We start from the raw sequence: 27052 nt of genomic DNA on the forward strand, positions 1-27052 counted from the left end.
AGAGATTAGTTACCTTGCTATGGTGGTAAACGATTCACTACATAACATGAGCACTTCAAAACTTTCACCCACAATTGTCGAGAAAGATTCTTGTCATGTATCCATGACAAACTTGTCTCTGAGAGATGCAAAAGTTTCCTTTCAACAACTTTATATTGCTGAAGAGCCTTCCAACATGTCATCTACCTTTGAATCCCATTGTCTTTACGAAACTTGAGAATGTTTTCATGTACTTGAGCCATTTATCTGTTTTTAGGCATTTGATCTTCATATAAACTTTTTCTCAACTAGCTTTTTGAACTCAAGAAACATATCGAAAGCTTTATTTTTCTACTTTAGAAGCAGACCTAGAAAAATCATCAATAAAGATCATAATATAATGATAATTGCTGTAACTTGGTGTTTTAGTCAGTCCTATCAAATCTGAATGAACCAATTCAAGAGTTATTAATCTTTGGTTCTGCAATCTCTTAAAAGGTAAGTGTTAAAATTTGCCAAACTGATATCTTTGTCAAACTAAAGCTAGAGGTATGGTTTTTAGAATAGAAATTGCATCAACCATCTGCTTAGATGTGATTTTCTTTGATTGTTGATATCCAACATGTTTTGAATAGTCTTTTATGCATAAGCTTCAGATGCAAACAATACAAACAAGTTAGATTTTCTATTTCCAATATATATGACTTCACCAACAATGGCCTCTAAATTTCCTAACACCTTTACATTATTGGGTCCAAAAAGAACATACTTTCCTGAATCTATAATTTATGAAATTGAAACTAAATTTTTCTTAAGTCTAGGAACATGATAAACACTCTTAAAGATAACATTGCTATTATCTTTAGAGTGGTTACCTTAACATTGACAATGCCTTCCTTTTCCACTAAGTTAACTAAATTATCTGCTTGACAATCACTTTCATCCTATCATGATGGTGAGCATTTGAAAGCATTGAATCGTCTTTGGTAAGATAGTGAATGCAGTCAGAGTTGAAGATCCAATCATTATGGTAGTCAATTAATGTATTTTCACAAGCACTTCATTCAACCACCTCATTCAAAAAACATGTATCCCATTTTGCTGTCAAGGAATCTTGTTTTCTTTTTCTTTCAATGCTCAAGTTCCCACTTTCAAGCTTTACATGACAATTTTTCTTGAGATGGCCAAGCTTCCCATATCTATAACATTTATTCTTTTTGTTATTATTGCTAGATGAACCATCGGTGTTGTTATTGGTAGGACACTTTTGAGTTTGTCTTTTTCCTTTTGTAAAAAGAACTTCTTTAGTTCATGTTATGATGGTTTTAGCCATCTCTTTTACAAAGGGCCCTTTTGATTACTTAACAAATTTTCAAACTTGACAATGTTTGGCCGATTTGCCCATCCTTGCACCAATGTGATGAATGTCATATATTCTTTTTAAATTCCTCAAATGAGATATCTCCGCAATCGTGGTTCTTCAATCTTCTCATCCAACTTTGAAACTTCAGCACACAATTTCTTAACTTTTAAGAAATATTCAGAAATAGACTTGTCACTTAAATGAAAACAATCGGTTCATTTTCTAGAAATTACAATCTTGCTGTATCCTTTTTCACGAACAAGGCTTCAAAGGTATCTTAGACTTTCTTTGGCTATTTAACATCATGAACATGATCAATGAGTTCCTTGTTGATTAATGTTCTTAATGCAAATAGGGCCTTCCCATACTTGATCTTTCATTTCTTTCTTACTTCAACATTTTCTAAAGTATCGACTGAAAGTTTGTCAGCCCCAATTGTTAAATCCCATAAGTGAAAAAAGCTTCCATACACATGCACCAATACTTAATTGGTATTTATTGTCATAACATATAGATCTGTAGACCTATAATTAGACATAATTTAAAGAGTCGCCACCAAACTTTTTTTTATCTAAGTGTGATTGGCTACCTAATGAGTCTATCGAGATCTTAAACTTGACTTAGAATCCCTAAAGACTAGGTTCTGACCTTTGGAATAGAACTAGGTTTGGGAGTTTGATTACATGTAGGAAAAGTTATAGCACCCAAACAATATCCATCCTAAAAGATGGTACCATTTAATTTTAAATTATCCTAAAGCTTGATAGTTCTAATAGTCTTAAATTTAATATTGCAAATAACTTTTAAAATTCTCCATCAATCTGACAAATTTCTTAAAAATAAATCTTCACCTTAAGAGTATTTAATAATCTCATTTGTTTTTATAAAAAGGCTCTATCATAAAAAAAAACTTAATCATTTATTTTTATTAAAATTTTGTTTTATTAAAAATATATCTAATTCTTCTATCATTTGGGATAAAATTAAAAATATCTTCTCATTTAGAAATGTCTTAGATAATCATTCATTTGCGATTACTAAAAATTTAATATTCAAAATTTATTTTTTACTTTAAAATGTTTATTTCTAAATTTTTCACCATTTTGGTTAAATTTAGAATATAAACTCTTATTAGTTTCTTAATCTTTGGAAAGAAAATAATATGACAATTATTTTTTGAAGTCTCATTTAAATTCTTTCACATTTTGGGTTGAATTTAAAAAAAAAAAACTTTTCACGTAAAAATCTTATGAAAATTCAGCCATTTGTAATTTTTTTAAAGATTTCATCCTTAGATAATTATCAAATATTTTCATAAAAAATTATTTGGTATATTTTTAATTTTTATTTTTAATATTTGAAAAAAAATACAATTACTTTTATTGAAATTTCATCTAAATTATTTTAACATTTGGGTAAATTTTAGAGAAATTCTTCACCTAAAGATTTCTTAGGAAATTTATCATTTGAAATTTTTAAGAACCTCAACCTTGGGTAATTGTTAATTCAATCATTCAATTTATTTAATTTGCCTATATATATTTACAATTTTTAAAAATTGTAAATAAATATTAATTATCATTATTGAAACTTTATCTAAATTTTCCTCAATTTGGGTTAAATTTAGAGGAAGATTTCTCACTTAAAAATTTTATAGAAATTAACCATTTATAATTTCTTAAAATTTTATCATTGGATAATTATTATTAATTCTCCAAAAGCTTATACTTTTTAATAATTTGGAACAACCTTTTAATAAGTTTCCTAAAATTCCATCATGTAAAATATATATAATAAGTAAGTAAAATGAAAATAAATAAGTAAAATTCCATCATTTGACTTAGCCTTTTAACTTAGCCTTAGGAATCGATTTGAGGCTTAAATGGCTCGACTGGAAGACTGGACCCGGGTTTCGGGTTCTACAACACTGATCAAGTCGAGTTCAAGTTGAACATGCTGATCCTATAAAAAATAAAGTGCTAAAATGATGTTATTTGGCAAATGTATAAAAGCCCTTCAAACCTTCTTTCCTTTAGATTTCTTCTTCTCCCTTTCTCTTTTTTTTTTTTTTTTCGTTCTCATTCTAGAAAATAGATGAACTCCAATTGTTGGATTTCAAAATTCCACGCTAGAATCTAGGATTGTTCATAAGAAGTTCTGTAGGAATTTTGTTTGATCACCAAATTCTGGAATTTCTCATCGAAAACTAGGATTTCTATAAAAAAAATGCAAATTCCATCGAGAAATTCAACTGAAATCTAGAAATTTAAAAAAAAAAAACAAAAAATTCTAGAAAATTCACCAAAAAAAATAATTTAACTTCATACCTTCTGAGATCTTTCAAAACATTGACTAAGCCTAAATCAAACCAACAACTATAATTTCCAAAACAAATCTAATAAGAACTTATTTCCTTTCTCTCTTAATTTTTTTGCTTTTGTTAATGCTCTTGTACATTCTTTTCTTTGTCGATTAGAATCTATTTATAAGGACATTCAAGAGAGGTTTTGATTAACCATGATTCAATCTTCAACAATATTTTTTGTTTTATCATAAAAGACTAGAATTAATCCTTTACCGATTAAATCCTATTCTATTTCTGATAACACCTATTCTTCATGACAAAACTTTCTTTCATTATTATTATTATTATTTTTTAATTTTTAAGAATTTTTTTTTTTTTACTTTTCATCATTATTACCTAATATGATAATATATAAAATAACTAAAGATAAACAAAAAAAACTAATAACAAATAAATAAATAACATTATATATATAAAAGGATAAAATCGAAACAATGAAAATAAATAAATAAATGAAATGAAATGGGTAATTGAGCTTAACCCCAATTGGTTTCGACCTAATCAATTTGGGCCTGGACTAAATAGTGTGTCTACAGTTACCTCTCATTGCATATTTCTGTGCAATAGAAATTATGCAAAGATATAAATAACTTATTATGTTTGAATCCAGATTATTCACCCTTTTTTTAAACTCTCTTTTTAAATAGACACTCAAACTTTTTGAGTAGCATGAAAGCTCCTCTAAATAGAGATTTGACATCTTAAAAAAAAAAAATAGAAAGCTCTCTTAAATAGAGGTTGAACAACTTTAAATATAGAAAGCTCCTCTAAACAAAAGTTCAATAACTTTAAAAAATATAGAAAGCTTTTCTAAACGGAAGCTCAACAACTTTAAAGAACATGGAAGGCTCGTCTAAATAAAATCTCAATAACTTCTAAAATAAATACCCAAAGGTTTTGACAATCATGCTTAAAGGTCTTATAGATCGTATATAAGAAAACTAGGAGATTATGCCTGAAAGTTTTACAAATTGCTCCTAATACTAAAAAATGCTTCTTTGAACAAAAACTCCACCATTTTAAAAATTTGAAAAATCTTTCTTGACCATGACTGATTTTCTTGAAATACCCTTTTTTCAAGGATTAGTATCTTACCTCATATGTTTTTTCTCAAATGAGAATTTAAAATTTCTTCACTGAAAATTTTTCATATTTATCTTTTTGATGTTAGATCTTACAATTCTCTTGTTTCTTGGATTCATGCATTAGACATTCCTAAATGCAATGTATGCTATGCAATGTTAATTAATTTTTTTTTAATTGTGGCACACAGGTTCTTAAGTCTCTTTCTTTTGGATCTTGAACACTTCAAGTTTCAAGCAATAAGACTAAATTGACTAGAGTGCTTAATCATCTTTCTCATTTAACATTATCACCCATATTCTCCTTTTAAAGCAATCTTTTTTTATTTCATTTCCAAATGCAGTGTCTTTATCAGGCCTTGAACATTTCATATTTGCCTTTAGCACTATCAACCTTTCGTAGGTAATATAGAAATCTTTCATGCTATTATTCATTTATGAATCATTATTTCAATTTTAAGAAGTAAAAATGTAATCACAAAGTTTTTCATTGTGAGATATTTAAGGGAAAAACATAGAGGTTGATCGAGAATAAATAATCATTAAAAATGAAATATCTTTTATTTTAAAAAATGATAAAACAACTTTAGCCATTGAACAATATGTAAAGGAAAAAGTTACAATTATGGGTTATTGGTGTAACAACACTTAAAATAAACAATCAAATAATCATGATAATACATCTTGAAGTCTTTTTAAAAATTCAAACACTTGATGGACCTAACAACTCAGAGTTCATAGAAATATGCTAGCCTCGATGTTGGTGATTTCCTAAATTCGATGCTGTATCTTTTTCATCTAAGCCACATTTTCAAGTTTTCAACTTAGATGTATCCCTTTTGACTCAAATTCTCCTTTTGAATTTTAATTTGAGTCCTCCTATTTCATTTTTTTTATTTTTTCATTTTTTTCATTTTTTTAAGTGTAGTATTTTTTCATAGCTTTAGAATTTATAGGATTAGACAAATCATCTCTATCCATCTTTGTTAAGACTAACGTTCCATCCCAAAAAGCTCTTTTCACAATATATGACCATTTCCAATTTAGAGTCTACTTTCTTCTATTATAATGTTGGCTTAGGAGAATTTTTTTTAAAAACCAAATCCCTTTCTTAAAAATAATGAGGTTGGACCTTTTTATCATGAACTCTCATTATTCTTCTCTGACATAGTTAACCATGATACAATGCTGTCAATCTTTTCTTTTTAATAAAATTCAATTGCTTATAGTACTTTTGAATTCATTCAGCCTCTTCTAATCTAACTTTCTTTAAAACTCTTAAGGATGGGATTTCTACTTCTATCGATAACATAGCTTTCATCCCATAAACTAAGAAAAATGAGATTGCCCCAATAGAGGTATGCACTAATGTTTGATATGCATGCAGAGCAAATGATAACTTTTCATGTTAGTCTTTATAGGTCTTAATCATCTTCTCAAGAATTCTTTTTATATTCTTGTTTGCTGCTTTAATTGCTTTATTTTTTTTTAGGCACAATGGTGCTGAATTATGATGTTTGATCTTGTATTAAGTGCATATTTTTTTCATCATCTTACTATTGAGGTTATTGATGTTATTTGAAATGATTTTTTCTGGAAGCTTATATCTATAAATGATCTTTTTCTTTATGAACTTATATACGACAGATCATGTCATAATTCCAAATGAAGCTATTTTCACCTATTTTATGAAATAATCTATCAACATAAAAATGAACCTTTGCCATTTAAGGCCTTAGGGGTAATGGAACCTATAACGTCTATACCCTACATAAAAAATGGCTAGGGTGGTACTAACACATGTAAAGCAGTAGACAAAGTATGAATCTTATCAGCATAAATTTGGCACTTATGATATTTTTTAGCATAGTCAATACAATCACTCTCTATTTTTAACCAATAGTACCTCACTCTTATGATCTATCTTGTCATCATATATCAATTTACTTGTGCCTTACATACTCTATTATGTACTTTCTCAATAATTTTTTTTCTTTGATCATATTTACGCATCTCTATAGCACTTTATCATGGCTCTTTTTATATAAAACATCACCATCCAATAAAAAGCCTATAGCTAATTTCTTGATAACTTTTTTATCATTTTTATTTACTTAGTTGGAGTATTGTTGATTCTTAACATATTATAAGATATCATAATACCATGGCTTCTCATTTTTTTCTTCTTTTACATTAAAATAATGAGCTGACATATCCTTAACATCTAATTTGATAGGTTAAATATCAGTATTATCATTAATTCGGATCATTATTACTAGAGTAGTCAAGGCATAAGCAATCAGATTCTTTTCTTAAGATAAATAATCAAACTGGATATTTTTAAACTACTTGATCAACTCTAAGATATACGTATGATATGGGATGAGTTTTGAATCTCTCATTTTTTATTCTTCTTTTAACTGATATATGACTAGAGCTAAGTTCTCAAACACTTTCAATACTCTAATCTTTCTATCTATAGCAGCTTGTAAATCTGTAACACTGCTTTATATTTAGCAATGTTATTTATGCAATTAAAATTCAACCTTACCATTATAGGATAATATTGTTCTTTAGAAGAGATCAAAATTACCCCAATCTAATACCCTAAAGCATTTGTAACTCTATCAAAGTATATTCTCCAAAACTTCTCATCATGCCTTTTCTTCTTAAGTTGGGAAACAATTATCAAATCTTCATTAGGCAAGTTTAACCTTATTGGCTTATAATTTTTGATAGCACGATCTGTGAGAAACTCAGCTATAATACTTTTTTTAATTACCTTCTGACTCACATATATGATATCATGAGAGTATCATTTCCCATCTAACGATCTTTTTAGACAATGAAAGTTTCTTAAAAATATATTTGATTGGATCCAATTTAGCTATAAGCCAAGTGGTATGATAATGCATATACTATATGAGTTTTTTGGTTATCCAAGCTAATGCATAACACATCTTCTCTAAAGAGAAATACTTAGACTCATATTCTGTGAACTTTTTACTTAGATAGTGATAGCTCTCTCTTTTCTGCTAGATTTATCTTGTTGCCTTAGCATACATCCCATCAACTTCTTACACATTGTTAGATATAAGATTAAAGGTTTTTTTGAAATAGATAGCACTGATATTGAAAGATTAGACAAGTACTGCTTAACTTTATTAAAAGTTTCTCGAAATTCCTTATTCCATTCACCAAGATTATTTTTACAAAAAAATTAAAAATGGGATCACATTTGTAGTTAAGTTAAGAAATAAACTAAAAAATATTGTTCAATCTACCCAAAAAAACCTTGTATTTTTTTTTTTGTGTGCTTGGAGGTGATAAATTTTGAATAGCTAGTATTTTATCTGGATTAAGTTCAATCTTTCTTTCACTAATCACGAAGCTTAGCAACTTCTCTAACTTAGCCTCGAATGTACATTTGGCCTATTTCAACTTAAATTGAAAATTTTTTCAACCTTTCAAACAACTTTCTGAGGTCGGTGACATGATCTTCTTTTTTATGAGATTTTGTAATCATATCATTTATGTAAACTCCAATCTCTTTGTGCATCATGTCATGAAAGAGTATCACTATGACTCTTTGATAAGTTGTTCTAATATTCTTCAAACCAAATGGCATAACTTTATAGTAAAATGTACCCCACATGATTACAAAAGTGGTCTTTTTTATGTTATCTTGAGCTATCTTTATCTTATTATACCCCGAGAACCCATCCATGAAGAAAAACATAGAATGCCTGGCTGTACTATCATCAATGTGTCAATACGAGGTAAAAGAAAGTTATCTTTCGAGTTGGCCTTATTCAAATAATGACAATCCATACATATTCGCACATTCTCATCTTTTTTAAAAATTGATACAATGTTGGCTACCCATTTTGGATACTTGGCCCCTTGTAAAAAATTTATATCAAATTGCTTCTTCACTTCTTCCTTAATTTTTAGCAGTATCTCAGGCTTTATTTCTCTTAATTTCTATTGGACTAATTTATATTCTGACTTTAAAAGTAGTCTATATTTTACTATTTTCATAGTAAGTCTAGGCATATCTTAATAAGATCAAGCAAATATATCTACAAATTCTTTGAGTAAATATTTCAATCTTTGCATTTCTATCGATGAAAGCAATGAATTAACCTTAACCTCTCTCTTATCTTCCTTATTTCTTAAGTTTACCAATTTAATTATCTCTTGATAAGGTTTAATTAGTTTATTTTCTTACTTAATTAATCTTATTAGGTTTGGAGGTAATACATATCCCTCATAATCATTTTCACTAACAAGTTCATTAATGTTAATCGAATTTTTAAAACTAAACCCTTGATCATTATCATGATTATCCTCATGTTCATTTAAAGACTTGAAATTGAAAATATTGGCAAGATGTGTTGGTTTGATGAAAATGAAAAATGTGAGCAATAGAAGAAATGAATGAAAATGTGTCCTTCCTATTCTTTATTGAAAAAATAGATAAATGACCCATACATAAAAGATCATCTCAATGGCTTTGGGCATAAGCTATTGGGATATGAAATTACATTGAAACAGTTTCAATGATAATAGGCATTTCAATAAAGCTCTAAGTGTTTAGCTTGTAATCTGATAGACAAGGGTGGATCCACATTTCATGTTCATGCTCTTTTTCATCTCTAATTGCATAGATGGACAACTTAACGAATGCCTTTTCCATGCTTAATTTTGGCTCTTTCTTAAAATCTTTAACTAACTTCGGGTACATAAACTTTTCAAGCCTAAAAGCGTCATGAAGTTGTAGGATGACCATTGGCATAATTTTTGATTCGTACATTTTGAGTCTCTCCGTCCTTCTTTCTTTTCTGTTTGTTTGCTTTTTTCTTATCTCTCAACCTTTTACATTATAGCCTAAGCCTCACCTCTCGTTGTTGTCAATTATCGTTGGAGGCTCTCTTATTCTCTACAAATTTATGTCTAACCCACTTTAGGATACCAACCCTTATTGATAATCTAATTGACTACTATTTTTAAGAAATAAGGTTGGTTTTTAGGTTTTTATCCAACAGAATTAATTAGCTTAAAAGATTGGTAGGATCATTCTAATGCCTTATCAGCAGCCTCTACATATAAGGCATTCATGGAATGTGTCACAAGTATATCCTTTTCTTCAAACACTACCATCAGTTGGCTTTTCATTGAACTTAATTCTTTAGTGCAAGGTAAAAAAAATAACACCTGCTTTGTAAACCCATGGCCTTCCTAACAAGCAGTTATAAAATGGAGAGATATCCATCACTTGAAATTTTACATTAAATGTGCACGATCCAATCTACAAGGGCAACTTGATGTCTCCTAAAATTTTATGCCTGATCCTATCAAAAGATCGTACGACTATATGGCTGCTTTTTATATGTGAATAATTAATAGGTAGCTTTGCTAAAGTTGACATAGGCATAACATTAATAGTAAAACCATTATCAATAATGACCTTGGTTATAATATTTAGAGCCTTGTTGCTTTCCCTTCCTTTTGAAGGAATTTCATCATCACTAAAAGCTACATAGTGTGGCACCACCAAATTTTTAGCTAAATGATTTATATATTCCACTGACACATTATGGGCCACATATGCTTGGTTTAACACCTTCAGTAAGGCATTATGATATGGTTCAAAACTTAATAACAATGATAGTAATGAGATTCGTGCTGGCATCTTGTTTGGTTATTTAAAAATATAGTATTCACCATGCTTTATCAACTTCAAAAATTTGTAAGCTTCTTTCCTTGATACTAGCTTTTGACATTCTCTTTCAAGCACCACTTCTAGTTCATTCTGTTCCTCTCTTATCTTGACTTTTTTCTTTTTAGCCTTCTCTAACATTTTAAAGTATAGCATCTTTCACTTCGGGTTATGCCACCTACACTAGTTATATTAGCGATATTAGTCTCGGGGGTAGTCTCCTATTACCCTTGACTACCATATCATAATCATATCTCCATGGCTTAGCTTTTTCATCATTGTATGGAAATGAGGTAGGGGCTTTAAAGGTTACTGGCTTGGGAATGAACTTGTTTATGATTGACTTTGGTTTTTCCCCCACAGTAGATTGTTTCTAGTTCTAGAACCAATTTTGATGGCTTGTCAACCATAGACATTTCAGCACTTCTCAAAATCTATTTTCTTTATAAGGCTCAATTTGATAAGAATCCATGAGCTTTTGTACCTTTTGATAAAATTGTTCATAAGATTCAATGGAGTGGCCAATTGCCCTACTATGATATTTATACTTTTTATTTGGTACGCATTTTTCAAGATAAGTACGTAGATCCATTAACTGTATCATGTTAGCTTCATACAAAGTATTGAACATCTGACTAAGATGAGTCTTGATCTTTTCCATTTTTTTTATATGGCGCTCTCAGTCCTCATTCAAAGCATGTACATTGTGGTTAGGCAATAGATTGCCATTAATGTTTAGCATCGTTATTCCATTTGAATCAAAATTTATCATTTCATCTTTGATTAATCATTGCACCTTATGCTTTAGGATAGTGTAATTTTTAATGGAATGACCAACAATTCCATAGTAGTAGTCGTAATGAGCTATAACATCATACCACTTGGGATAAAGAGACTTAAGTGGCTTTAGATGGCTAAGAGCAATTAAATGGTTATTGTATAGCTCTCAATATAGATTTGTATAGGTCATGAGGATTGGGTCAAACACAGATTTTTCTTAGTTATTTTGTGGCTCACATGAACCACTTGTTAGGTTAGTAGGATAAATTTAGAGTCTTGTAGGAGGTTAGGTGTTAGGACTGTACATGGGAGTTTGTGGTCTAAAAATTAATTGGTATGGGTAAGGCAAGGTATTATTCACAATAGGGTAGTAGTGGAAAAGGCTTGTGGTGGATATGGTTGGTAATTCTAAAACTGTTATCTTTTAAAGCTTACAGCCTGATTTTTAGTCTCATTTTTCTTTTGTGCTTTTTTAGTGGAAGCTTCACCTTGTTCCAACTTACCATTTGTAGACACCCATTTATGTTTGAGGTTAATTGCAAATTTTTAACATATTATATTATTATGTTATTATAGTTTATAGTATAATATATAATAGGATAATATATTACATTACACCATAGTACATTATATTATATTATTATCATTGTATTATTATTATTATTATTATTATTATTATTATTGTTATTACTATTATTATTATTTTTTTATTTTTTTCTTTCTTTTTTGAAATCTGTGATTGAACATGGGAAGGAACTTAATCCATACGGTCAATGGTTTTAATTCACAATTAGAGGGGTTTCAAATTCGATCCAAATAGATTGCTAAAACTTAGCCTAAAATCTTGCTCGAGCAGAATCCAATCCTAAGATCCAAGCTTGAATTGATCCTGTCCGTTTTCTAAAATTTTATTCTAAGAATGCTAATAAATTGGACTAACATTACAGAGAACAAACACAATGGATTTTAGAAGGGACATGTTGATTCAAATAGGTTGAACTGGGCAGTACTAGGTTTTTGAGATTCTAAGTTTTGGGATTTTAGGATCGATTTGAAGTTTTCAAGTGTGATTTGAAGATTCTAGGATTAGATTTAGATTTTTGGGATGAGGTTTAGGTTTAGGAAGTATTTTTGAAGGAATCTAGAGAATCTAGAAATTTTCTGAGATTTTTTTTGAAAAATCTGGGTTTAGATGAATTTTTTGAAGAATTTTTTGGTGGGGTATGAATTTTCGGATGAGTTTTCCAGTGGAATGTGAATTTTTCATTGGGATTTTCCAAAAATCAGCAAGTATTTTTATTTTTCGGTGGGATTTCGACTAGGTTTAAAAGAAAAAATAACGTTTAAGGGTTTAGAGAAAGAGAGAGAAAGAGAGCAGAGGCATCAGGGATAAAAATGCTGAAGGATTGTTTTTTATACTACACCAAAATGGCAGTGTTTTGGCAACCCAGGATTTGCGCTCTAACCCGTTGACCCGCGCGTTTACCCCGTTCCAACCCAACCCGATCGCAAAGTTTCCTTTTTTCATTTTATTTTTATTTTTTGATTTTATTTTTAACTCATTTTATTATTAATTTTTTATTATAGATTTATTTCTATTATTTTATTTTTGAAAATAAATAGGTTTTTTAAAAAATAATTATATAAAAAAACTTTTTCAAATAAGTCAAAAAAATAAAAAAAAATCTTTTCAAATAAGTTTTCAAAATAATAAAAAAAAATCTTTTTAAGTTTTCAAAAAATATTTATAAAAACAAAAAAAAAATCCTTTCAATAAAAAAATCTTTTTCAAATAAAAATCCTTACAAAATAAATTCGTAAATTCTACTAAACCATTAGGAAATTTTCATGGATTTAATTTTTAAAATGAAATCCACCAAATTATTGAAAAATTTCATAAATTAGTTTTATTTTTAAAAATAAAGAAATAAAAGATAATTTTATCTTCCAAACTATTAGAGGATTGTTTCAAAGTAAGTTCTACCAAACTATTGGAAGACTTTACTAATTTTTTGTAAATAAAATAAATTAATAAATCCAATGATGGAACCTCTTTAGAATGAAACACTAGTCTCTATGAATACTTTTGAGGTGAAAAAATTACCTTAAATTGCTATTAAACTATTAGGACAATTTTAAGACTAATTTTTAGTATTAGATTATTTGGTAAATTATAAAATGATCAAGGCTTGGATAATTTGAAATCAAACTTATACCATCTTCTAAATAGACGCTGTGGGAGTGCTATAATCTTCTCCATGCATAACTGTACTTTCGAACCTAACATCTGATTTTATGGATTAGATTATGCTTCAGGTGGCTAATCACACTTAAACAAAAAAGATTGATGGTGACTCATCTTATCCATGTCTAACAGTAGGTTTACGGATCTGTATATTATGATAGTTTGACGACTCCGCTAGGGACGTCGAGAGTTAGGTCAATAAACAATTTCTTATTATCCAAGCCTTGCCTAATAAATTAGAGATTTTTTATTCACTTTTTTTTTTGCTTATATTTGTTAGTTATTCATTTATTTATTGTATATATTTGTCATTCATTTGCATATACATAATATAAAACTCTCCACCCAAGCTCTACCTTTAGGAGGGAGTGAAGTACATATGCTCTCATGAGATTTCATGTCTTCGCATGAGCCTGCGAATGCAAAACATTTTCACTTAGATTGAATCATTTTTACTTGTGGCCTATGATGGGTGAGGATTGTGATATCTTACTAGTCTGTGATAGACTATGATATAAGAAATAATTTGAGAACCTTTAGAAGTAATCCAAACCGCATATAGTTAACTTTAAGAGCCTAACTGTAGATAGAGCCATGTCTTTCCACCCTTTATAGTTAACCTAAAATTTAGGGTCATATTATTATTTTACTTGCTTTATAATGTTATTTATTGAGGTGATTGCCTAATTTTCTTATCTTTTTATTTTTTTTCTTATGCATATTCATAAACATACATGCAGATTGAATATTACACTTATTAACCTTTTTATTATGCTTGCATTCATGCATCACTACATTTATTCTCATGCATAATTTGATGATTTCATAAACATCATTCTAAATTTGCACCATAATTGTGGGGAATCAAGGTTTAAGGATAGCTTAACACCAGTACTACACTCGAGTTAGAGCCAGAAAAATGGAACAAGATAATGCAAGTCATCTCGAAAAGATAGAAAAGGTCTAGGAGATACTTGAAAGAAAACTGAGCAAAATTCTGAAAGCATTAGAAAAAATAGGAGGATACCTCACCTGAAGCTAGTAAATCAACATATCCTCTAGGTTTTGATCCACATTAGACTCAAACTACCCTAATTTTTCAACCAAAACTAGTAACCATCCCAAATTATAACTACCCAGAAATGACTTATGCACCCAGTCAAAGGAATGTTCAGAGTTATACCAATCCTATCTTCACTGAAAAAATAGATGAGCTTATCAAAATGCCCAAAATGGATGAAACCAAAGAAAAAGTGAAGTTACAAATGGTTATGTCCCGAAAAGACTCTAAAACCGATTAAGCTATAAGCATCATTGAGAAAAGATTACGGGCTGTAAAAGGCATTAACTTTTATGGATCGATGGATGCTGCTAATCTTTGTTTGGTTTCAGATGTTGTGATTCTCTCAAAATTTAAGGTACCAAAATTTAAAAAGTATGACGGTACCAAATGTCTTATTACGCATATCACAATGTATTATTGTAAAATGGTAGCTCACGTCAACAATGAGAAGCTACTCATGCATGTGTTTCAAGACAGCTTGATCGAGTCTATGTAGGATGGTATGTCCAGTTAGATAGGACTCACATTAAATTATGAAAAGATCTAACTCGATCTTTCATTAACCAATATCGTCACATCATAGATATGGCTCCTAATTACTTTTCATTACAAGAGATGAAAAAAAAAGAATCCAAATCTTTCAAGAATTATGCCCAAAGGTGGGGGGATATCGTTGCTTAGGTACAACCCCCTTTAATAGAGAAAGAGATAATAGTGTTGTTTGTAAGCACTCTCAAGTCACGATACTACGAGAAAATGATAGGGAATGCGACTAACAATTTTGTCAATATGGTGATTTCTAGGGTGATCATTAAAAATACAATTAAGAGCGATAAATTGGAAGAAAAAAAATTATCTACTGTTAAAAAGATATCTAAGAAAAAGAAAAGTGAGACTCAAGCTATGAGTTTCAATAGGCAACAATCCAGAAGCCACCCCCAACCAATCTATCTTATATATCATTCGCCCATAAGTTATACTTCTACTGCAATGTAACAATTAACTCCATGACATACCTAGGTCCTATGTTCATCCCACTAGCATAATAAAAGGTGTGCAAGAATCATGAAATAAGAAAAAACATATATTTGGCCATATTCTTATGAGTTATACTGAACTATATCAAGAGCTTTACAAGAATCATATGATTGCACTTATTTCTATAAAATAACTTGAACCTTTTTATCCAAAATGGTATAACTTCACTGCTCACTATGACTACCATTTTGGGGTGGCAGGCCATTCCATAGAAAATTGCATCCTTTTGAAACATATGGTGCAAAGTCTGATCAAAGAAAAGTTGATAAATTTTGATATTGGTGGAAATACGGCATCCAATATTAGTGATGACCCATCATCCAATCATCCAATGAAATAATTTTGAGGAGGTTGATTGAAAACTGCTTATTATCTTGGACTTTTTAAGAATATTAATCTTTTTATGTACTTAGATTTCATCTTATTTTTTATCATTTTAATAAAGTGACATGTTTGATGCATTTTCATGATATTTTTCTTTTATGTGAATACCCATTATTTATTTTTACCTTCATATACCTTTTTTCCATATCCATTCTTCGTTTCTAAATAATGAATGTTCAGACAATTGTGACGATAGTTCAGGATTTAATTTTGAAAACATCATTCAACGATATGATTGATAGATAAAAATTATTGATCCATAGAGACTGTTGAATAAAGGGATAAGTCTGGAAAAAAATATCAAAACTAATGCAACACATGATCTTTGCTCATTCGTAAGTCTGCTTTTAGTTAATAAAGATTTTCCATTTAGAGTATTCATATTCGAAATGAGAAATGGCTATCTTTCTTCTATCCTTCAAAAAAATTATCCCTTGCAATCCCATTTGAGCTTATTAAAAATTTATTTTGAAGAACTTTAATCAAGGATCACCTCACACTGGAGGTCAAAGTTGTAAGTTTGCTTACCCTTAGTAATTTCAGGGGCAAAGCCTTTTTGTTTTTCTTGAAAAAAAAGAAGAAAAAATTTAATGGAAAAAAGTACTAATATGTTCCACAAGCAAAAAAACACACACAAAAAATCAAACAAAAAAGGGAAAAAAATGAAGAGAAAATTTAATAGGGTAAAATGTCAAAGTGTTCCACATGAAAAAATGATCTTTGGTTTGATAACCCTTCAAACACAATTTAGGCCTGTTTTATCCTTTTCTTTGGTCACCTTGACCCCAGCCTACATTATATCACTTAAAAGTCTATTTTGATTGAATGTGAATATTCGATTTGAAAGATCATGAATTAAACTGGGACAGATTTGTCATTGAATTGTTTGAAGCTTAGATCAAAGTGTCATTGATGAACTAAGGAGAAAAAAAAAAAGAAAAATGAGAAAATGTGTGCAAAAAAATAAGAAAAAATAAAAAATAAAAAAAGAAAAAGAAAAAAAGGGTGAAAAAAAAGAAACAAAAAGATTGCAAAAAAAAAAGAGAAGCAAAAAAAAAATGAGAAAAAAAGAAACTTAGATCGAAAACCCAAAAGGGCGATTTAAGTAAAGATGAAAACTTGAAAAAATCACTTCATGTGAAAGTCTCTGGAATGAGGATGATGATTAGCTCAAAGATTGAAAAAATCAATGGAATGTGTTTTTGAAAAATGATCCTAAGTTTAAGTTCAAAATTGTCTGAGCAATCATTATTTTGGATATTAATGTCCTATTTAAATAAATCACAACATCTTACCTTTGTTCACTCTTAAGTTATTCTTGACCTTACCTTTTATTCTTTTAATAACAAAGATCCATTTTTCTTACCCTTCACCAAATGAACATTCTCTGAATGAACTAAGAAGATGTATAATGTCTGTCACTTATTTGAATGATGAAAAATAAATAAATGACATTTTTCCTAAAGAGTTTTTCATTTTTTGAAAGAAATCCAATATGAGAAGCATGAAAAAATGATTTACAAGAGGCAAAACAAGGTAATCCAATGATAAATCCAGTGATAGATTGGTTGACATGACTTGTGAGATGTGATCATGTGAAAAGAAAGACATGGAACAACTGACAAAACTTACTCTGAGATCATTAATATTAAGAAGCCAAGAAAGATTGGTGGCATCTTGAAAACCTTCTTACTACAATTGAAACCTTATGGCATGATCTGTATTACACACACTGTGTTTACATTTGCATCTTAGATAGGATATGCATTTGCATCATTATAATATCACTTATCACTCATTTTTTATCTTGATTCTGTCCAGATTATGTCCTATGACTTGTGATTTCTTCTTGGTCAATTATTTTCGACCTTGACTTGGTTCTGGTCGTTTCATTTTTGACTCATGATTTTGTTTCAGTCACCTGATCTTAGCTCAGTCTAGATCATTTTTTATGACTTGTGGTTTCATCCTTGTCATTTATTTTTTACCTCAACTCGGTTCTGGTCGTTTCATTTTTAACTCGTGATTTCATCTCGATCACCCAATCTTGGCTTAGTCCTGATCATTTCTTATGACTTGTGGTTTCATCCCGGTAATTTATTTTCAATATCGACTTGATCCTAATCGTTTCATTTTTTACTTGTGATTTCATCTTGATTACTCGATCTTGACTCAGCTCATATCATTCTTTATGACCCGTGATTTTATCTCGATCATTTATTTTCGACCTCAACTCGATCTTAGTCGATTCATTTTTGACTCGTGGTTTTACTTCGATTATTCAATCTTGGCTCAATTTAGATATTTCTTATAACTCGTGGTTTCACCTTGATCATTTATTTTTAACTTCGACTCAGTCCTCGTCACTTCATTTTTAACTTGTGGTTCCACCTTGATTATTCAATCTTGATTCCATTTAAATCATTTTTTGACTTGCAATTCTATCCCGGTCAGTCATCTTCGACATTGATTATGTCCTGGTCACATTATTTTTTGACTCACGATTTTAGCCTGATCATTCAATCTCGATTTCATCAGATCATTTTCTAACTCATGATTTTATCCCGATCAACCATCTTCTATCTTGACTCGATCTTAGTCATTTTATCTTTTTGACTCGTAGTTTCATCTCAATTATTCGATATCGATTTTATCCAGATCATTTCCTGACTTACAATTTCATCTTGATCAGTCATCTTCAACCTCGACTCGATCCTGGTCACTTTATCTTTTTGACTTGAAGTTTATCCCGATCATTCGATCTTATTTCTATCCAGATCATTTCCTGACTCGCAGTTTCATCCCGATCAATCATCTTCGACCTTGACTCAGCCTTAGTCGCTTTATCTTTTTGACTTGTGATTTTATCCCAGTCATTTGATCTTGATTCCATCTAGATCATTTTTTGACTAGCAGTTCTATCCCAATTAGCCATCTTCGATCTCAACTCAGTCCAAATCATTTTATTTTTTGACTTGCAATCCAGTCCCAATCATTTCCACTTATTGATTTGATTTTTGAAACGAAATGGGTGTCTAGGTCTTTGCATCATCCTTGTTTAATAGAGATATGTAAAGAGGGACAGCTGTAGACACCTATATGTATCCAGGGTTAACGGTAGATTTTTAACATATTATATTATTATGTTATTATAGTTTATAGTATAATATATAATAGGATAATATATTACATTACACCATAGTACATTATATTATATTATTATCATTGTACTATTTTTATTATCATTAATATTATTACTATTATTATATTATATTATATTATATTATATTATATTATATTATTATAATTATATTGTTATTATTATAATTATTTTAGTATTATTATTACTATTATTATTATTTCTTCATATTTTTTCTTTTTTTTTTTTCAAATCTACCATTAAACATGGGAAGGAACTCAATCCGCATGGTCAACAATTTCAAGTCACAATTAGAAGGGTTTCAGATTCGATCCAAACAAATTGCTAAAACTTAGCCTAAAATCTTGCTCAGGCATAATCCAATCCCAAGATCCAAGCTTGAGATTGATCCTATCTGTTTCCTAAAATTTTGTTCTAAGGATGCTAATAAATTGGACTAACATTACAAAGAACGAACATGGTGGATTTAGAGGGGACATAATTGATTTGGATAGGTTAAACTGGGCAATACCAGGTTTCTGGGTTTTGGGATTCTATAATTGATTTGAAGTTTTTGGGTGTGATTTGAAGATACTAGGATTAGATTTAGATTTATGGGATTAGGTTTAAGTTTAGGAAGGATTTTTTAAGGAATCTGGAGAATCTGAGAATTTTTTGAGTTTTTTTTTTGAAAAATCTAGGTTTGGATGAATTTTTTGATGAATTTTTCAGTGGGGTATAAATTTTTTGATGAATTTTTTGATGGAATATGAATTTTTCGGTGGGATTTTTCAAAAATCGACAAGGATTTCCAATTTTTGATGGGATTTTAGTTAAGTTTTAAAGAAAAGGGAAAGCATTTAAGGGTCTAGAAATAGCAAATGCATTTAGGATAAAAACACTGAAGGATTGCTTTTATACTGCTCTAAAATGGTAGCATTTTGGCAACCCAAGATTCGCACTCTGATCCGTTGACCCGCGTGCTTAGCCATGCTCTAACTCGACCCGATCGCAAGGTTTTCTTTTTCTATTTTATTTTTATTTTTTGATTTTATTTTTTAGCTCATTTTACTTTTAGTTTTTTTATTATGGTTTTATTTTTGTTATTTTATTTTTGAAAATAAACAAGTTAAAAAAAACAATTGTAAAAAAAAAAACTTTTCAAATAAGTCCAAAAAAACAAAAAAAAATCTTTTCAAATAAGTTTTAAAAATAATAAAAAAATCTTTTTAAGTTTTCAAAAAATATTTATAAACAAAAAAAAAATACTTTCAATAAAAAAATATTTTCAAATAAGTTTTCAAAATAATAAAAAAAACTATTTTTAAGTTTTCAAAAAATATTTATAAAAACAAAAAAAATGTTTTCAATAAAAAAATCTTTTTTAAATAAAAATCCTTATAAAATAAATTTGTGAATTCTACCAAATTATTGAGAAATTTTCATGGATTTAATTTTTAAAGTGGAATCCACCAAACTATTGAAAAATTTCATAAATCAATTTTCAAAAAAAAAAAAAGATAATTTTATTCTTCAAACTATTGGAGGATTGTTTCAAAGTAAATCTCACCAAAATATTGAGAAACTTTACTAGTTTTTTAAAATAAAATAAATTAATAAATCTGGCAATAGAGCCTCTTTAGAATGGGAAACTAGTCTCTATGAATACTCTTAAGGTGAGAAAATTACCTTAAATTGCTACCAAACTATTGGGACAATTTTAAGACTAATTTTCAATATTAGATTATTTGGTAAATTATAAAATGATCAAGGCTTGGATAATTTGAAACTAAACTGGTACCATTTTTTGGATGGACGCTGTGGGGGTGCTATAACCTTACCCATGCTTAACCATACTCTCGAACCTAACATCAGGTTTCATGGATCAAATTATGCTTTAGGTGGCTAATCACACTTAAACAAAAAAGATTGGTGGAGACTACTCTTATCTATGTATCTAGCGGTAAGTCCATGGATCTATACATTATGACATCATTTTTAATGGCATTTTTTATAATTTTGCCTAAGATCACCATGTCGATAAAATTTTTGGTTGCATTTCCTATTATCTTTTCATAATAAAAAAATTTTAAAATGCTCACAAATAATACTGTGGTTTCTTTCTCAATCAAAGGTGATTGAACTTGAGCAGCTATGTCTCTCTACCTCTGGGCATACTCCTTATATGATTTGGTTGTCTTCTTTTCAATATTTTGTAAAGAAAAGGGATCAAAAGTTAGATTTATGATATGTTGGTATTGACTGATGAAGTTATGAGTCAACTTGCTTTAAGAGTAAATACAGATTCTATCTAGATAAATATACCATTTAGTAATAGAACTAATAAAGTTATCTTGAAATACGTGTATCAGTAGTTTTTTATTATTAGCATAGACAGTTATTTTTCAATAATACATGGTAATGTAGGTCCAAACAATTTGTACCATCATATTTTTCAAACTTTGAAACTTGAAATTTTGAAAGAATAACAACATCTAGGATTAAAATAGAGCTTAGCAGCATCGACGAAACCATAGAACCTCCACTGCTCGTAACTTTTCTTCAGGCATATTCATATTTTTATTAGCTATTAAGTCCTCTCGTAACTCGATTGCTTTTGTCTTTCATTTTTTTCACTTTTGGATCATCTAAGTCGAGGACTTGGATTGGCTCAACTATTTTTTCAGTAAAATAGGGTTTACATAACTTTGGTAATGCACTAGATTTGATGCCGATGGCATTTTAAGGTATTTATACCCTACAAAATATGTAAACTGCTGCGATGGTGCACCTTGTGTGGATTGGATTTAATACGATCCATAATTAGAAAGGTATAGAAGGTCAACCACATTTTATGATGAATGGTCTTCTTTTTTTCTTGTTCAATTTATTCAAGGCTTCCAAAATCTTACTCAACTCTCTTCCAAGCTTCTCTTAGGCTCTCTTTATCTTTTCAAAATGATTGGCATTATTTTGTTTCATTTGTCTGACTCAAGTTCTTGTATTGTATTAGTGATGGTTGATTGTGTAGGGTTCTTAGTTGATGGAGCTATCCTTAACCCTTGAATACTACAATTATATTATTAAAAATGATATGCTCATGTTTAGCACTTTAATGCATGAATGTACTAGTAATATTTGCCATATAACTATGATTGATAAAAGAAATTGCAATTCAAAACTTTATTAAATAAAATTTCAAAACTACATCCTAACAAAGCCAAAACAATATTCTAAAATCCTAGATATTAATTGTAATATCTCTTAAACATTATTTGAATGCCTCTTTATGAACTTCCCAGCTTGCTGATAATGGTCTTATGCCTCATTTAGGAAGTCAAACAATTGTTGCCCATGAGCTCTCACTGGTTGCACTATACTTTTTCTTCTATTTTCGATGCTTTGTTTGTAATAGTGCATAGCTAATTGAACAGGTGCCTCAAAAGTTTATGTTTATCCATATATATGCTTTTTCATTACTCATTTTGTTTAGCATGTTTCTTGCATTCATTGGTCAAAGTGCCCACCTATATCGTGCATTGATCTATTATCTCTTGTAGCATTTGATTGTGTCTTTAAGCCCTCAAAGTGGCATTTTCTCCTTCTTCCACTTTTGCTTTTAATAACTCATTTTCGTTTAAGAGTCGAGCAAGTTCAGCTGTGACTGATTAGTGTGTTTTATCTAGATCATTAAAAAAAGGCCTTTCATTGGTCTTTTTGCTCACAAAGGCTTTGAATTTTCTACTTTTGTAGCTTCAAACTTTCTCTTACTTTTTCCTTCAATTGCTTATTTTCTTATTCAAGTTCATCTCTCTCAATATGGAGTTTTTTTTTAGCAATTTCTACCTTCAGCAGAGGATATTAGGGAATTGGCTTTGAAGAATGGTTAGCTTTTCATTCCTGAGGAAGCACAATGTCCTTGCTCCTTCTTACATGCCACACAAAATATTTCTAAGTAACGTCATATATAAGCCTCCCCTAGTTAATCCCAATGGTTTGTTTTCATATTTTTTATTACTTTAATTTTTCTATATGTTTTTTTTTATAAAGAAAAATTTTCACTAATTAAGTCTGTATGTTTCTAGAATAAATTGCTCACATCTAGACTATCTTCTCACTAAAGCTGGAGCATAAATAACAGCATTCCATAAGCCTAACAAAAAAATCCAAGGTTAATTCCCACAACTATACAACACTGGATCATGATGCATCTAAGGTGCTTTCTAAATTATCTTTTGGTTATCAAGTGCACGAAAATGTTGTAGCACATTTTTTCGTGCACTTGATAACCAAAAGATAATTTAGACAATGTGCTACAACAAAACTCCTTAATTGGAATGTTAGAACAAAGGTATGGTTTGCGTAACTTGCTTTTTTCATATTCGATATGACTCTTTATCCATACGTAAAGCAGTTGTACCACCCATTAAATCGACCCTTACTATTTTTATGATAATAATTCAAGGATCAAATAGTTTCTACCAAAATAGTCGGTGTTGCGTTGACTTTATATTTTAATTTATTAACAAAATCTATAACTGTGATATCAACATATCCAATGACTTTTGAAAAGATCACCAATCCATCTAGAGCTATGGCCATCGTTACTATTACCTAATCATTATCCAAATGTTCTTGAATGAAGTCTCACAGAAAACCCTATAAAATACCCTTACTCTCGCCTTTTGTTTTAGCACATGAGTCAACTTAGGGCAAGTTGAGTCCAAGCATTTGCACAAGTTTCTTATGATAACCCATTTTGTTTGACTAATAAATCTTATCTTGGTTTGGCAAATCAAAGCGAAGTAAAATCATGTATTCTTTAATTATTGGTACCATATCTGTTTCATGAAAAATGAAGCATCTATAATAATGATCCCAAAACTGCATGATGGCTCTGATCGAATTATTGTCTACATCTACTTGGAGCAGTAAAGCTATGTCTCCATATTTGTTCTCAAATACCTTTTGCTTTATCCTACTCATACATCCTTAAACATTGTTTAAGTCAACCAAGCAATTTTGTTGGAGATCGAGATGAACTCTCTTGGGCAATGATGAAATAAAACCCTTAAGCAAGTAATTACCCGCTATTTTTTAACTTTTCTGTGACTTGATTTTCAACTAGTAAGCAGATTCATAATGAATTGATGCAAACTTTGATTGTATGTGGCCTTTCATAGATGTAGGTATGAGATCTAGTTTATCAATAATTGGTATATGGCAAATGTTCTATATATGAAAATGTTACAAATACACAAGTTAAACATGACAATGAAAATAATGCATAAAGTTAAATAGACAACGTGATAATGCAAAATATAACAATTGAAATTATGCAAATGCAAAAAGTCAAAAGAAAAAAAATGGTTAGATAATCAATATATCTTACAAATTGTTTCTTCTTGTGTCCTAACTTCAAGTTGCATCTATCAACAAGTAGGAATGGCTCTGTTTTAAGGCTGGCCTTTTAAATGTAGATTATATGCAGGGCTAGGTAATTTTAACCACTAAAAGTTTTCAAATTCTTTCTTATATTATTGTCCATCATAGACTAATAAGACATTTCAATCCTTACCAATAACGAGCTACCAACAGAAATGATTTAATTTGAGTGGGAGTATTTCATTAGCATTGAAGAGATTATCATTTCACAAGAGCGTAGTACTTTACTTTCTCCTAAAATGGAGAGTCTAGGTATAGAGCTCATGTAATGCAAATGCATGTTATAGTATATATGAATAAACATATACTTTTCAAACCCTCATATATCAAATAAAAGATAAAAAAAAAAAAAAGGTTAGTAAACAAATAGCATAATTACATTTTAAGACCATTAAATCAAAGAATAGGATAAATTTAAAATTATTATGGCTTGACTCTTTATGTATCCCTAATGGAGTCGTTAAATTATCATAACATATAAATCCATGACCTATAGTTAGAAACAACTTAAGGTGTTCCTACTAATCTTTTTTTATCTGATATGACTGGCCACTTAATGAATCTATCCTTGTAAGGAGATCTTATGCTTGACTAAGAATCCCCAAAGAATAAGTTATAACCTTTTGAATAGAGTTAAGTTTAAGAGTTCAGTTACAAGTAAAGAAGATTATAGTACCCATATAATGTCTATCCTAAAAGATGGTATAATTTAATTTTAAATTATCCTCAAGGTTGATAGTTCTAATGGTTTTAAATTTAATATTAGAAATAACTTTTAAGATTCTCCATTAATTTGACAGAATTCCTAAAAATATTTTTTCACATCAAGAGTATTCAAGAATCTCATTTTTTTTAAAATGCTCTGTCATCAGGAAAACTTAATTATTTATTTTTTTGTTACATTTTTTTATTGAAAATATATATAATTCTTCCACCATTTAGGCCAAAATTAGAAATATTTTCTCACTTAAAAATGTCTTAGATAATCATCTATTTGTGATTACTAAAAATTTCAACTTCGAAATTTATTTTTTACTTTACAATGTTTATTACTAAATTTTTCACCATTTGAGTTAATTTAAAAAAATTTTCTACAATTTTCATTACTAAATTTTTCACCATTTGGGTTAAATTTAGAATCTAAACTCTTGTTAGTTTCTTAATCTTTGGAAAGAAAATAATATGACAATTATTTTTTAAAGTCTCATTAAAATTCTTTCACCATTTTGGTCAAATTTAGAAAAAAAAAAAAAGGTTTTCACCTAGAAATCTTATGAAAATTCAATCATTTATGATTTTTCTTAAGATTTCATCCTTGGATAATTGTCAAATATTTTAACAAAAAATTGTTTGGTATATTTTTAATTTTTATTTTTAATATTTTAAAAAGAATACAATTACTTTTATTAAAATTTTATCTAAATTATTCCACTGTTTAGATAAAATTTAAAAAAATTCTTCACCTAAAGATGTCTTAAAAAATTTATCATTTGAAATTTCTAAAAACTTTATCCTTGGGTAATTGTTAATTCAATCCCTTAATTTATTTAATTTGCCTATATATATTTTAAATTTTTTAAAATTAAAAATAAATATTAATTATCATTATTGAAATTTTATCTAAATTTTCCTCCATTTTGGTTAAATTTAAAAAAAAATATTTCTCACCTAAAAATTTTATAAAAATTTCATCATTTAATAATTAGTATTAATTCTTCAAAATCTTATCTTATATGTTTTAATAATTTGGAACAACCTTCCAATAATTTTCCTAAAATTCTATCATGTAAAATATAAATAAATAAATAAATAAAATGGAAATATATACATGTACCAAACAGGTTGGCTCGGCTAGCAAACTGGAATCGCGTAGCTTCAAAGACAAAACAAGTTGGCGTGGCATAGCTTAGCCCAAGGAATTAGCTTGAGGTTTAAACGGTTAGGTTAGAAGACTAGACCCACGTTTCGGGTTCTGCTACATGGATCGGGTCAACTTCAAGCTGAACAAGTGGATCTTGTAAAAAATAAAAGCACAAAAATGACGTCATTTGCCAAATGTATAAAAGCCTTTCAAACCCTATTTCCCTCAAATTTCTTCTTCCCCTTTTTCTCATTTTTCCTATTCTCTGTTCTCTCTCTAAAAAATAGATGAATTTTAACCTCGAATTTTAGATTTTTACGTCAAAATTTGGGATTGCTCGTTAAAAGTTCTATCAAAATTTGGGTTGATCACCGAATTCTGAAATTTCTCACCGAAAAATAGGATTACTACCAAAAAATCATCTAAAAATATAAATTTCATCAAAAAATTCAATCAAAATCTAAAAATTTTAAAAATAAAATTCTAGAAATTCCAAAAAATTCATCAAAAATAATTAACTTCCTACCTTTTGAGCTCTTCCAAAACACTAACTAACCCTAAATCAAACTAACAACTCTGAATTCCC

This window comes from Durio zibethinus, chromosome 9, assembly GCF_047325235.1.
Source record: "Durio zibethinus cultivar Kanyao isolate XHJ-2024 chromosome 9, ASM4732523v1, whole genome shotgun sequence".
Lineage (NCBI taxonomy): Eukaryota > Viridiplantae > Streptophyta > Magnoliopsida > Malvales > Malvaceae > Durio > Durio zibethinus.